The sequence below is a fragment of the Ornithorhynchus anatinus genome, chromosome 11, assembly GCF_004115215.2.
Source record: "Ornithorhynchus anatinus isolate Pmale09 chromosome 11, mOrnAna1.pri.v4, whole genome shotgun sequence".
In the NCBI taxonomy this organism is placed as follows: Eukaryota; Metazoa; Chordata; class Mammalia; order Monotremata; family Ornithorhynchidae; genus Ornithorhynchus; species Ornithorhynchus anatinus.
In genome coordinates, this window is record NC_041738.1 from 618178 (window position 1) to 633126 (window position 14949).

Genomic DNA, 14949 nt, shown 5'->3' on the forward strand with positions numbered 1-14949 from the left:
GCCTTGGCTTCCGGCACACAAACACTTCCTTCCTGCAGCCGTTCTCCAGGTCTCCCTCCCTCCTTCCTTCCTGTCTCCTCTCCGTCCTCACCCACGGGCAAGCTGGACTCTGCCTTTGGTAAGACTTCTGTCCACATGGAGATCTTTGGGAGGAAGCGGTCACCCTGAATTGGCCCAGAGGGCCCATCCATCCGGGCTTGACCCCTTGTTCTCCAAGGGGCAGCAAGGGATGCTTGGAGGAGGGGGGAGAAGGAGGAGGAGGAGAAAGACTACCCTTTTTAATGATATTTGTTAGGTGCTTACTATGTGGTATTTGTTAAGCCCTTACTATGTGCCAGGCATTGTACTAAGCACTGGGGTGGATACAAGCAAAGTGGATTGGACACAGTCCCTGTCTCACAGGGGGCCCATAGTCTCAATCTCCATTTTAAAGATGAGGTAACTGAGGCACAAAGAAGTGAAGTGATTTGTCCAAGGTCACACAGCAGACAAGTAGTGAAGCAGGGATTAGAACCCAGGTCCTTCTGACTCCCAAGCCCATGTTCTATCCACTAGGCCAAGCTGACTCTCTTCTACCTAACTCTGGAAGCCACAACAACCCCTCGGTCTCTGCTCCAGAAGGAGGCAGAGAGGCAGACCGAAAGATGAAAACAGACAGACTGACAAAGATCACGATGCAGAGAATGTGAGGGATGGACTGAGAAAGACAGAAATAAAAACACAGAGAGATGGAGAGATAAGGAGAGAGAGACAGAGGGAGACAGAAAAAGGCACAGTGACGGAGAGAAGCAGGGAGGAAAGGAAGAAGAGAGGGAGAAAGAGAGGCAGAGAGGCAAAAGAGAAGTGGGGGAGGAGAAGGGGGGAGGGGGCAGATTCTGCAGGCATTTTGCAACACCAGGCCTTGTGATCACAATGATTCCTAAAGGGCCCACCAGCACAATGCATTTTTTAAACTTTGTTTTTTTAAAATAAATCTGTCGGTCCGAGGCCAACGCAGCCCATCTGAATACAATATTCCCGGCCCATCCTGGCCCCACTCCCACTCCACAGCCCAGCCCGGCCAACCAGCCAAAGCCCAGGGTATCTCTCCGCTCTGTCAAGCTCCTCCAAGCCATTCCACGGGCCAGACCGGTGTCTGCCACTGGGGGCCAGGGACTAAAGTTTCCCCCACCATCCCCAGTCAGGTAAGAGAGAACGAATCGCATAGAACCTGGCAAGTAAAAGGTCCCTGGCGGTCAGTGGTGCCCATACTGGACTCCTGACTGCGGCCTGGCAGTGGCTGGATCGGCTGGGGCGGGGCAGGAGGAGTGGTAAGAATCCAGCGAGCGCTTGCCCCAGGAGTAAAAGGTCAAGGCTGCCCAGTTCTACATGCCATCCTCTCCCCTGATCTCCTGGACCCCCAGGAGACATCATGGCCCATCAATGTCCTCGGCCCCCACCGCCATCCACGGCGAGAAGCTGAGCGCGCGCTGAGGTCATACCAGGCCAATGGGAAGCCTGCCCGCCTGCCCAGTGCTCGGTCTGAGAGGAAAAACACACAGAAAGACATAAACACACAGAGCAGTTTCCTTCATGACATTCCGCCCTACCTGCCCCGGGCTCTGAGCCACAATGGAATTTCCCGGCCGGCTGGCCGGGCCAGCTCAGCTCAGGACGGCCCAGAGCCTATTTATAGCTGACGCTGCTAAGGGGCTCTCGCGCACACTGTCGGGGCTCTGATCCGCTCCCCATGGTCCAATCTGACTCCCACAGCTTGAGATGGTTGGACTCTGGGTGTCGCAGGCCCCAGGGGAGCGAGTTTCCAGGCATCCAAAGGGGACAGAGCCAGGGATGGCTGCTCCCCTGGGGCAGGCCCCTCTGCTCAGGTTGGCCCCAGCTGCCTCCACCTGCACCAGGGATTCCCCGGGCCCCAGCCTTCCCCCACCGGGCCCGGCAGAGCCCCGACCCTCAGCACTCCTAGCACGGGCCTTGTCCATCCACTGCCCACCAGCTCTGGTCCTGCCCTTGATGAGCCCGAGCTGCCAGCAGCTGCGAGTATGTTGTGCCTGGGCATGCCCAGCACCCCCCCATCATCGACAGCCTGCTGGATCCACTGGACCCCCATGCTGCTCGAGGCTCGGTGCTCCTCCCCAGGCATCCCACCCCCAACCTCGGCCCTCATGCTTCGTTCGGGAGGTGCCTGGGCTCGTGTCCTCAGAACCAGAGCTGCGTAAAGAGGCTGCACCAAAGCCACTCTGATTGTCCAGACCAGCCAAGATGTGGCAGGGGCAGGAAGAGGTCAGGGGCCAAAGGGGCCCAAAGGCCTCTCTTGGAGGAATTGGAAGAAAAGCGAAAAAGCAGGGTGGCTTAGCAGAAAGAGCCCAGACCAGGGCGTCAGGAGACCAGGGTTCTAATCCCCGCTCTGCCACCTAGCTATGTCCAGCAGTGTTCTGAGCACTGAGCCAAGCACCGAGAAGGGGACGATAGGTAAACAGCTCAGGAGCGTCTCTGTCCCTCACGGGGCTCAGATGTATTTGAGACCGGAAGGTGACTGTAGGCTGGGCCCTTGGCAGCAGGTGGTTTAGATGTGCTGGTGATGACGTGGGAAGCGGTGCTTGGTGGGGGCTCAGGGTTATGCCATTTCTACCCCAGATTCCTTCCTCCATCTCTGTTCTTCCTCCTTCTCAAACTGTGAGCCCTATGGGGGGGGGGGGGGCGTGTCTGACCTGGTTATCCTGCATCTGCAGCGCTTAGGACAGCACCTGACACATAGGAAACCCAAACATATACCACAGTAATAATGATGATGATTATGATGATTAATAACAGTAATAATGGTATTTATTAAGTGTTTACTATGTGCCAGAAACTGTACTAAGTGCTGTGGTTGGTACAGGCAAATCAGGTTGAACACAGTCCCTGTCCCACATAGGGCTCACAATCTCAATCCCCATTTTACAGATGAGGTAACTGAGTCCCAGAGAAGTGAAGTGACTTGCCCAAGGTCACACGGCAGACAAGTGGCAGAGCCGGGATTAGAACCAATGACCTTCTGACTCCAAGGCCCGGGCTCTATCCACTATGCCATGCTGTACTATTTCCGTTACCAGGGCACATGGTCTCAGCTGAGGAGTAGGATGGCCAGTGACACCAAAGCAGGGAACTCTTGTGTTCAGTGTGAAGTTTCCTCCTGATGTGGTTCCCTCTACCTCCCCACCCCCCTGCTCCCAACTGGCCTCCCTGAACCCACTAGGCCCTCTCCCAGAGTTCCTGTTAAATTTGGCTCCAGCTACTAAAGGTCTGCCTGCCCTTCAACTTTCCCATCACTTTAGACAACACCACCATCCTCCCTGTTGCACAAATCTGTAATTTTGTCATTATCCTTGACTCATCTCTCCTTCAACCCAAAGATTCAGTCAGTCATTAAATCCGGTCAATTCTATCTCCACCACATCTCCAGGATCCTCCCTTTCCTCACCACCACCACTATGCTTGTCCAAGCACTTCCCAGATCCTGTCTGGACTACTGCATCAGCCTCCTCACTGATCTCCCTGCCTCCAATCTCTCTCTTCTCCAGTCCACACTTCACTCTGCTGTCTTAGTCATTTTGCTCAAATGTGGCTCTATGTACGCCTTCCGCTGCTCAAAAAAAAAAATCCATCTTTCCATCAAGCAGCGTGGGGAGCAGCGTGGAGGTCCAGTGGAAAAAGCTGGGGTCTGGGAGTCAGGGGACCTGGATTCTAATCCTGGCTCAGCAGCTTGCCTGCTGGATGACTTTGGATGACTTCACTTCTCTGTGCTTCAGTTTCCTCATCTGAAAAATGGAGATTCAATACCTGTTCTTCCTCCTCCAGAGACTGTGAGCCCTGTGTGAGACAGGGACTGTGACCAGCCCTATTAATTTGTATCTACTCCAGCGCTTAGAACAGTGCCTGACATAGTAGGTGCTTAAGAAATTAAATAATAACAATAATAATAATAATGATAATACTGTATTCTTCCCAGCACAGAAGGCAGTGTTCTGCATACAAATGCTCAATAAATACCACTGACTGACTGATGGTCAAGTCAGCAGCAGGGAGAGAGCCCAGACTGGCTTTCTGTGAGACGACTGCAATTGGGGGTGACAGAGAAGAGGGGCAGGGGACAGGGCAGGGGCTGGGCATGGGCCCAGGAGCCCGTAGACAGTGGGGTCAAGAAAAGGCACAGTAGATTCAGGTTGAGGAGGTTGGTGATGGGGGGTTGGGGGGCACTGCCTGATCCGGGAGGCTGGGGCAGAAGTTGTGTAGCGGGGAGCACCCACACCATACCTCCAACTGAAGGGAATGAGACACTTGGAAAAACCAACCAGTCAGCCAGTAGCAGGGTCTGAGAGGAGCCTTTGGGGAGCAGGAGCTGGGCTGGGCAACTGGGCTGGGAACCAGGCTGGGCGATGGGCAGGGTACTGGGTCAGGTGCTATGCTGGATGCTAGGCTGGGTGCTATGTTGAGCACTGTTCTGGGTTCCGGGCTGGGCCCTGGGTTCTGGATGCTGGGATGGGCCTCGGGAGCCCTCGGGAGCCCCGGGGCTAGGGCCATCATTCCCTAGCACCTTTCCACAGCCCTGCTCCCTAGCTGGAGCTGCTTCTCCATCTATCTGCTCCTGCTGGTTGGTCTGGGGTGGGCGGGAGCCCAGGAAAGTTCCAGTCCAGACCAGTCCAACCCAGCCTCAAGACGGACCTGAAGGCCATTACTTTGATAAACGGATAAAATGGTGAAGTGATTTGCAGATTTTTCTTCCCTTGCAACTGAACGGAGAGAATAATGAGTTGGCAGGACTCTCCCCAGGACTCCACCTTCAGCCACGAGTCATGGCTGAGCTGTCGGTTCGGTCGGTCGGTCGTTCCCTCCCCCCTTGGCACCCCAGACTCCGCTCCCCATGAGTCAGACAGATAAGGGGGAGAAGAAGGAGGGAGGGAAGGAGGGAAGGAGAGTCGGAGGAAGAGGAAGGAAGTGAGAAAGAAGGAAACAGGAAATAAACAAATTGCTAAATGCTTAAACTTTCCAAAAGTATTCACTTTGGGAAAAATTCTAATCTGAAATGTTGTTCTCTGTTTTAAGAAACAATGAATGAATGAAGCAGGGGGTAGGCTGGAGGAGGAAAGAAGATCAGGTCAAAGTGACGTATGTATGTGTGTGTGAGAATTGTTGTAGAATCTCGCTCCGCTATTACATAGCATTTTTACGTCAGGGAACCTGAAGCCCCTTCCCTGGAAGCTAGGGAGTGCCTTCTTCCCTTTAGGCCTTGGAGGTGAGGGGAGAGGGAGGGAGAGAAGGGAAGGAGAAAAAAGAGGGAGAAAGGGAGGATAGAGGAAGAGGAAGAGGAGGAGGAGGAGAAGGAGGAGGAGGAGGAGGAGTAAGAGCAGGAGGAGGAGGAGGAGGAGGAGGAGGAAGCGGGGCTCAGGAGTTGAGTACCACCAACCGTTTCCCTGGGGGTTCTGCATTGGGAAGGGAGGAAGGGAGTGAGGGAGGGCCCTCAAGCAAGGCACTTGACCTCTCTGGGCCTCAGTTTCCACATCTGTGAAATGGGGATAAGGTCCCTGCACTCTGTCCCTCTTAGACTGTGAGCTCCGTGTGGGTCAGGGATCGGGTCTGATCTGGTTATCCTGTACACACTGCAGTGTTTAGCTCAGGGTTTGGCCCAGAGCGAGGGCTGAATCGCTACTGCAAGGAACCACAAACCCTTTTTGGACCACGGGTCTTGACCAGGAAGTTACTGAAGAAGAGGAAGAGCAGCCCCCGCCCTCACCCCGAGTGGTCTCCCTCCCTTTGACGAGTGCCCCCCTCTTGTCCACCACTCCCCTCCAGTCCTCGAGGGGATTCACACAGCCCACGGCCCGGGGGTCCTGACCTGCCACATTACTGGAACTGCCACATTACTGAACGGAAAGCGACTTGTAACAGGGAACAGGCCCAAGTATGTTAACACCCTGATCCCCACCCGTCCTTGCCCGCCCTCCCATCAAAGAAGCCTGAGGTCCCGGTGGGGGAGCGGGGAGAGAGAGGACTGGGCTTTGGCGGGGTTCTACTGGGCTCAGTCAGTTGGTCCCTGTGACACGGTCGGAGAGGAGGGGGAGGAGGACGACGATTACGATGATGATGTTCTGAGCACGGCCTCCCTCACCTTCCCGCCTTGACCTGGCTGGGACAGCTACATGAGTCGCCCCCACCTTCCAGCCCAAAACGAGCTTCCCCGACAGCCCCCCGGGACCTCCCGGACCCTTAGAGCCTGAAGGTAGGTCCGCCCTGGCTGCCCTTCCAAGGCCCCATCCCGGGGGGCCCGAGTGAGCCCCAAATCCTACCCACATACCGGGGTCCTGACCTCCCACCTCAGTAGAACCCAGAGTCCCCCCAGCCTCTCCGAAGGTGAAGAGATCTCACTCCCCAAATCGTCCTGGGGGGACGGAGCCTGGCACTGCCCCCAAGCATGGGTCAGGACAGGGCGGATGGGATGGCGCAGACGGAATGGGGTAGGATAGAGGGGGCAGGTGGTCCGGACAGGAGGGGATGGAACGGGATGGGGTGGGGTAGAATGGAACGAGAAGGATCAGGATGAGGCAGATGGGGTGGACAGGGCAGACGCAATGGGGTGGACGGGATGCAGGGGGAGTGAGGCCGATGGAATGGGACGGGGCAGGATGAGCCGGGATGGGCCGGGATGGGCCGGGAGGGCGGGCGGGGCACAGGGCAGGTGTCAGGTCTCTGGGAAGCAAGCAGGGGCCCACGAGGCTGGAAGCCGGGATCCGGGATCCTGGCTGTGGACTCCAGCAGCAGAAACATCTGGTGGTCTCAGATTCCTCTGGGATTCCCGACTTCAAAGGGAGCAGCGGAGAACAGCAAATCCCGGCCCTGGCGGGGGAGAAGCCGTGTCCTGACGTGACTGGGCGGGCCGCCCCCGTCCATCTGGGGCCGGGAACCGGGCAGCCGAGTCAGTCCCGGCGGCGGCTGGTCCCGGGCCGGACTGCCGGAGGGCCGGAGGCTGGACTGGCTGGGGCCTGCGGGAGGCGGGGGCTGCGGGCCTGGAGGCTTGGGGCCCGGGGGTCTGGGGGGCTGCGGGGGCTGCGTCTGCAAGACTGGCAGAGGGGGGCGGGGGCTCCAGGGCCGGGGCCCTGGGGGGGATGGATTTGGGGGTGCGTGTCCTGGAGGGTGGGGGCGTCCCCATTCTGGCTCCGGGGGGCGGGGGTGGGGGGAGCTCATCAATCCGGGCCCTTGCTGTGGCTCAGCTCCCCGCCTCTGCAGACCATCACCACCACCATTACTGTCATCAGGATCTACTGGGCACCCAGTGTGTGCAAAGCACTGGGCTGAGTATCCTACTGTGTGCGGGGCACTGGAGGGGCATGGGAAGGGACTACGGAGGTAAAAGACCCAGTTTACTACTCTCCCCAGCGGGTTGTCGGGGCCGCGGGGTCTCTCTCCGCCTCCAGGCTGGGGTGGGCTCCCTGTGGGCACGAGGCGGTGGGGGCGGGTGGCCACGAGGCCCGGGATTGCTTCCCCCGCGGGTTCATCGTTCGCTCGCCCCAGTCGGCCGAGGGCGTGGACGGACCGGCCCCTCCGGCCTCCGGGAAGGGACTCGGACCGACAGACCAGTGACTGGGGCGGGGGCAGGGCGGCAGAGCTGTTAAAAACCAGAACCCTTTGTGCTAAATCCCAGGGTGACAAAACAACCCCAAGATTAGCATTTGAAAAGCTCCTTCCAGGAGACTACCCGGGGCCCAGAAACAGGAGACCCACGACGCCGCTGACGGGGCTCTAGAGAGCGGGGGGTCTCTCCGCTCCCACTTCCCCGCTCCCCTGCTCTGCTCCTCTCGGACGGACACGAGCCCCCAGCTTCCCAGGAGGGGTAGGCGGGGGCGGGGGGCGTTAGGGGACCCTCTCGGGACACTGAGGAGGGCTGGCGGGGGGTGGGGGGAAGGAGAGCTGAGGAAGGGGCTCCCGCTCACTGTCTTTGACATCAGGTGCAGGGGAATCCCAGCTCAGGCGTGGAGATGTCCAGGCTGGCCTGAGGAGGAGAAGTGGGCAGTGGGCGAGAGAGAAGGGACGTGCCCACCGTGAGCTGCTGCCCGCCCAGAGATAGACAATCCATCTCACCAAAGGGGCGGTCGGGGCCGCTAGTCCAGTTGGTTGGTTAGCACCGTCTTGGGCCAGCTTCCAGCCCATCCAGACACGGCACCGGGCGCCTAATGGGTGTTGGTCATACTTGGAGCCCAGCGTCCGCTCCGCCTTGGCCCCTGCAGCCAAGTGCCACGAGTGCCACGAGCGCCCCACGTTCCATGCCCCAGGGGCAGCACCTGGGCTCGCAGGGGCCCAGAGAGAGGGAAAGGGGGCTAGGAGCCCAACGGAATCACGCTCTATGATCAGGAACCATGCTTTTCTCCACCAAGGAGCGTGTGATGGGCCACATTATGCCATAGGCCTGGGGTCGCACACGCAGGGTCATACATGTCTCCGTGTCCGGCACAGGTGAGGGTCTCAGTGGCTGCCATGTGCCAAAGGAGCAGCAGGGGGAGCCAAGTTGCTTGATCAGGGCAGGGCAGGGGCAGGGGCAGGGGCAGGGGCAGGAAAGGGCAGAGGCAGAGGCAGGGCAGCAGCGGGGGCAGGGGACTAAGATGACCTGTGGCCCGGGATTTTCGGTCTTGGAAGCAGCCATGTGTGCTGAGCCACGCCTCCCCCCACCGCCGGACTCTCCCCCTGGCATAGAGCCAGAGGATGGGGCCAAACACCAGCCGGGTCACAGCCGGCTGGGGCGAGCCAGTGGAGGCACAGATTATATAACGGCATCTTACTGAAATGGCCATCGGGATCTGTTTCGGGTGGAAAATCCCCTTCCCGCCAGCCTGTGCTCTGATCCTCTGATCACCGGCCCACGGCCATCTCACTGCCTGCCGTGCCGGGCGGTCAGAGGCTGTGTTGTGGCCGTGGGTCCCTGGGTGGCGGGGGCGGGGGGGGGGTTTACCTCAGTCCCCGCTCCTCCGTCTGAGAAGAGGGGAAAACTCTGCCTTCCCCATCTGTTGTTTCCCCGCTTTTTGGCTGTCGGAAAGTGAAATTATGCAAGAGCTGTTAAATCCACCGAGGAGGAGGAGGACGATGGTGAGAACTTCCACGCTCGGGGTGGGAGCCGCCACCGCCTTGTACAGGGGTGGGGAGCGGGGGGGAGAGGGGTGGCTGGCGTTTACTACTCACTCACGCTTCTCCCTACGCTCACCAATCATCAGTCCCAAACACTGTGGGGTGAAGAGGTAGGTGAGAAGGGGAGTACAGTGTCTACAGGGCCCTTACGGGGGATAGAGCAATGGATGGTGTGAACAACCCTGCACTGGGCACCTACTGTGTGCAGAGCGCTGGATTGGGAGTCTGGGAGTCACGGAAGCCCCGTGTGTTAGTTTTGTAAGCAGTTGATCACCTGCTCCCCAGCCCCGCCCCCAGCCTAGGTCCACAAGGCCTAGCGGACTGGCAGAGGCCTCCTGGCTGCTGGCCCAGTGACAACCGCTCCAAGGCCCATCTGCGGAGGCCAGCAGGCCGCGGGCTTGGGGATTGGCCCATGGACCGGCACCTCTCCCTGGATCCTTGGAGCCCTGCCCCTTCCCCCTTCCTATTCCTGTGGAGCTCACGGAGGAGAAGGGGAGGGAAGAGGAGGAGAGGGAGGAGAGGGGAAGGGGGAAGGCAGGGAGAGGAGGGAGGGAAGAGTGGGGAAGGAGGGAAGAGGAAGTGTGGGAGGAAGGAGGGAGGAGGAGGAGTGGGAGGAGGGGCAGACAGGCCACATGGGGCATGACGGTAGTTAGTTGGTCGGTCGGTCAGAGTCCTGGGCCAAACCGATTTGGGACAACTGGTAGAGGCTGAGAAAGCGAGACTCGAGCAGACTGAGTGGATCGTGGGAGCCTTGGGTGCAGCCTGGACTGGGGGAGGATCTGGGTGTGGGGCTGGGTGTGAGGCTGGGTGTGGGGCTCGCGGGGGGTGTGGCGCGGTCAACACCAGGGGTGGTGGGGGCCGGGGCGAGTTCAGAACCAAAGCTGTGTCCATGTTTCTGCTGCAGGGCTGAATCCATGCCCCAGAAGGTCAGCCCAGACACTGGTGCAGACACCACTGCAACCACCGCTCAGGCACCGGGGCCGACACAGCGCAGACACCACTGCAACCACTGCACAGACAGTGCAGACGGAGCACAGACACCGCTGCCGCCGCTGAGCAGACCTAGCGCAGACGCGACCGCCGAGACCGCGCAGAGATCACCGACACCACTGTGCAAGCACCGCACAGAGGCCACTGCCACCACTGTTGAGGCACCGGTGCCGACACTGCACAGACACCACTGCCACCACTGAGTAGACACTGGTGGAGGAACAGCACAGACACCACTACCACTGTCGCACAGACATTGCACCGGAGCGGACCCAGCCACGTGCAAACGCTGATGAACAACCGCACGGACTTCATCACAGGCACCGGTGCAGATTCTGCCGCAGACAGCAGGGATCCACCCTCCGCCGGGGTGCCCGCCTCTCCTCCCCCAGGCCCAGGTGGCTCTCTCCAGGAGGCACGTAGAGCGGGCGGGAAGAGGGAAGGGGCAGCAGAGAGCCCAGGTCTTGGTCAAGCGGTGCCCGGTGGGTCGGACTCCAGGACATAAGAGGGGGCATACAGGCCATAGCCGTCCATCGGTGCTAAGGGCTGACATCCGCCGGGCTGGGCGGTGGAGAGCAGAAACCGGTCGTCCGGGCTCCTGCCTGCTGACGTCACCCCAGAGGGCCGGCCAGGCTACCCGGGGGTGGGGAGGGGAGGGGGGAGCCACTGGTCTAAAACACGGAGAGCAAGAAGCCCCGCCCTAGATGGGACAAGCCTGGACATTCAGGCTGCCCAGTTCTATATTTACTGCCGGGGCACTTCCTGTTTCACCGTAAACAGGCTGACGGCCCACAACTCCCGGAGAGGCCTGGAAGCCCTATCGCCCAGGCCTCCAGACTGTTCCCAACTTCCTGGAGCACACTCCCTCGGAAGCCTCCTCTCTCTCCCCAAACTTGTGTTGACAAAATGGAAATGGGGTTTCATAACCCTCGCACAAAATGACAGCAGACAAAACGTTTTTGCTAGGCTGCATTCTTTCACAACTTCTCCCCCGCCGGGTCGTCGGCCGACTCCCGTTCCTCCAGGAATCCTCAGGGCCGGAGTGGGATAGTCCTGGCGAGAGGCGATGTGGGTGTTACAGACAGGTCGGGGGGAGGAGGAGGCTGGCAGGGAGGAGGCTGGCTGGAACTGCCTGCCTCTCCCGATCCGTGCACGCAGCTGATCCCAACCCAAACCAGCACTTGAACCCAGGGCCCTTCAGGATGAAAAATAGCTAAGACCACTTCCCCGGGGAGGCAGGAGCATCACCTAACTTCCGGGATGTGCCCGACCACATGCACAAGGACGGACACACAGACACACATGCCCACACATGGACACACATGACCACACATGGACAGCCACGCCTAAACAACCGCTCAGCCTGACACACACCCAAGGCACCAACAGGAGGCTGGTGCCCCCAGCGTGATGTCTCAGCTCAGGGCGGGGATTTCTGTCTGTCCCCCAGATCACCTCCTAGATGCTTTCAGTGACTTTGGGAGGGGGGTTCAGCCCAAACTCAACCTGTCCTCCCAGCTGGCATCAGACCTGCCCACATGCTCCCCCCCCCACCCCCCTACCAAGCCCCAGTGGACCACCCCCAGAGCCCATTCAATGGCCCACCCACTAGCCCAGCCCCATGGCCAGCCGCTGTCCTCTCTCTCTCTCTCTACGCCCCCTCCAGGCGCCAAGTTTGATTTTGTTTCCCTTGAGTATTCTGGGGAAGGTGACACACACACACATACACACACACACACACACACACATCCCGCCATCTAAGAACTTTCATTAAGCAAATAATTAAAAGTCGTAAATCTTCCTGCTAATTGTTCCTCTAACTTGAAAGAAAGGTTATTTCCTTACCTCACTCTGTGTCTGCTGGAAGCTGACAGTGTCAGTCAGTGATTTCAACGTCAGCTTCTGATTTTCCACTCTTTTATGACACACAGAGAACACAAGGAATAATGGAGCACTCTGAGCTGTTGGCGTGCGCTCTATAGAGTCTATATTCGTTCGCTCCGGCTTCTATCTGAATCTATATTTATCAGCTTTATCTGCCTACAGTGCATCTGTTTCTCGTACACACAGACATATATTTATACACACACACACACACACACACACACAGTATATATAGATGTGTCTGTGTGTGTGTGTGTGTGTGTGTGTGTGTCTACAATTCGTACACAAACAGTCACGCGTACACACAAGAGTATCTGGCCCAGAGGACCGGGCCCAGGCCACGGATCCGGCCAGATGGGGGAATGGAGGGCTCCCAGGACAGCGGTGGTCTCTGCCAGATGGTGTCATGGGAGGGGGAGGCCAGCCTCCAGCTAGACTCTGACCTCTACCTCAACCCAGTGAAGGCCAAAACCCAGGCAAGCGCGGAATCCTGGAAAACAGCTGATGGGCCATCTCTCCTGGGCTGCTGGCTTGTCATATCTTGCCTGGACTACTATATCCACCTCCTCGCCGCCCTCCTTGCTGCCGACCTCTCCCCTCTCCAATCCATATTTCACTTTGCTGCCCAGATCACTGTTCTGCAAAACTGGTCACTTTATGTTTCCCCATTTCTCAAGAACTTCCAGCCGCTGCTCCTCCATCTCTGCATCAAGCAGAAACTCCTCACCATCACTCTCAGTCTCTTTCACGGGCTCCTCCTCTGCCTCCCACCCCCTTACCGTGGGAGTCGCTCAAGGTTCAGTTCTAGGTCCCCTTCTATTCTCCATCTACGCCCACTCCCTCGGAGAACTCATTCGCTCCTATGGCTTCAACTACCATCTCTATGCAGATGATTCTCAAATCTACCTCTCCAGCCCCGCTCTCTCTCTTTCTCTGCAGTCTGGCATTTCCTTCTCCCTTCAGGACATCTCTACTTGCATGTCCCGCTGACACCTCAAACTTAACATGTCCAAAACAGAACTCCTTTATGGGTTCTAATTCTGGCTCCACCTCTTGTCTTCTGTGAGACCTTGGGCAAGTCACTTTACTTCTCTGTGCCTCGTTACCTCATCTGTAAAATGGGGGTTGAGAATGTGAGCCCCACATGGACAGAGAATGTGTCCAACCCCATTTGTTTGTATCTACCCCAGGGCTCAGTACAGTGCCTGGCACACAGTAAGCACTTAACAAATGCCATAATTATTATTGCTATTATTATTATTATCATTATTCCCACCCAAGCCCTATCCTCCCCCTGACTCTCCCTTCACTGTAGACAGCTCCACCATCCTTCCTGTCTCACAGGCCAGGAACCTTGACGTTATCCTCGACTCATCTCTCTCATTCAACCCACATATTCAGTCTGTCACCAAATTCTGTTGGTTCAACCTTCACAACATCTCTAGAATCCGCCCTTTCCTCTCCATCCAAACTGCTATCACATTAATCCAGGCACTTATTCAATCCCGTCTTGATTACTGCATCAGCCTCCTTGCTGAACTCCCTGCCTCCTGTCTTTCCACACTCCAATCCATACTTAGAGAAAGCAGCTTAGTGGAAAGAGCACAGGCTTGGGAGTCAGAGGTCATGGGTTCTAATCCCAGCTCCAACACTTATCAGCTGTTTGTCTTTGGGCAAATCATTTAACTTCTCTGTGCCTCAGTTCCCGCAGCTGTAAAATGGGGATTAAGACTGTGAGCCCAACGTGGGACAACCTGATTACCTTGAATCTATCCCAGCGCTTAGAACAATGCTTTGCACATAGTAAGCACTTAACAATTACCATCGTTATTACTTAACTCCACTGCCCAGATCTATTTTCTACAAAACTGATCAGTCCACATTTCCCCACTCCTCAAGAAATTCCAGTGGTTGCCCATTCACCTCCGCACCAAGCAGAAACTCCTTACCATTGGCTTTACAACTCTCAGTCAGCTGGCCCCCTCCTACCTTACCTGCCTGATTTCCTACTACAACCCAGCCTCACACTTGGCTCCTCTAACTCCAACCTACTCACTGAACCTCGATCTCTTCTATCTCACTGCCAACCCCTCACCTCACATCCTGCCTCTGGCCCAGGACTCCCTCAACCATCATATACGACAGTCCACCACTCTCCCCACTTGCAAAGCCCTCCTCCTCCAAGAGGCCATCTGGGCTAAGCTCTCATTTCCTCTTCTCCCACTTCCTTCTGCAACACCCTTGCACTTGAATTTGTCCCCATTATTCACTTCACCCTCAGCCTCACAGCACTTAGGGACATAGAGAAGCGGGTTGGCCTAGTGCATAGGGCATGGCCTGGGAGTCTGAAGGACCTGAGTTCCAATCCCAGCACTGCCACTTGTCTGCTGTGTGATCTTGGGTAAGTCCATTCACTTCTCTGTGCCTCAGTTCCCTCATCTGTATGATGGGGATTAAGACGGTGAGCCCCATTGGGTACAGGGACTGTGTGCAACCTGATTAGCTTGTATCTACCCCAGCGATTAGAATGGTGCTGGACACATAGCGAGCACTTAACAAATACCATCATCATCATTATTATTATTATCCATAATTAATTTATTTCTATTAATGACTGTCTCCCCCTCCATTCACTCGATAGTATTTATTGAGTGCTTACTATGTGCAGGGCACTGTGTTAAGTGCTTGGAATGTAAGCTCACTGTGGGCACGGAATATGTCTGCTGACTCTGTTATATTGTACTCTCCAAAGCACTTAGTACTGTGCTCTGCACACAGCAAGCACTCAAAGATATGAATGAACGATTGACTGAGTGATTTGAGGCCCTCAATCAGCTCTCCCTCCTACCCAGACTCACTCCTTTCGTCCCACACTCCAACCCACCCACTCTGGTCCTCTCATACCAACCTCCTCACTGAGCACCACTC

At 57.1% G+C, this 14949-nt stretch overlaps 1 protein-coding gene across 2 annotated transcripts in view; it reads right to left on the bottom strand.

Moving 5' to 3' along the window:
• The window catches only part of LOC120638674, a 186319-nt gene that overhangs the window by 74811 nt on the left and 96559 nt on the right, over window positions 1-14949 (bottom strand). The window contains exons 5-6 of one of the 2 annotated variants that reach the window (XR_005660522.1): window positions 11983-12052; window positions 11094-11190 (exon numbers count right to left, since the gene is read on the bottom strand). The exons of the other annotated variant lie outside the window; for it this stretch is intronic. The gene's annotated coding sequence lies outside the window, so the exon portion shown is untranslated. Of the gene's footprint in view, window positions 1-11093; window positions 11191-11982; window positions 12053-14949 lie in introns of those variants that run through there. 2 annotated transcript variants of the gene reach the window in all.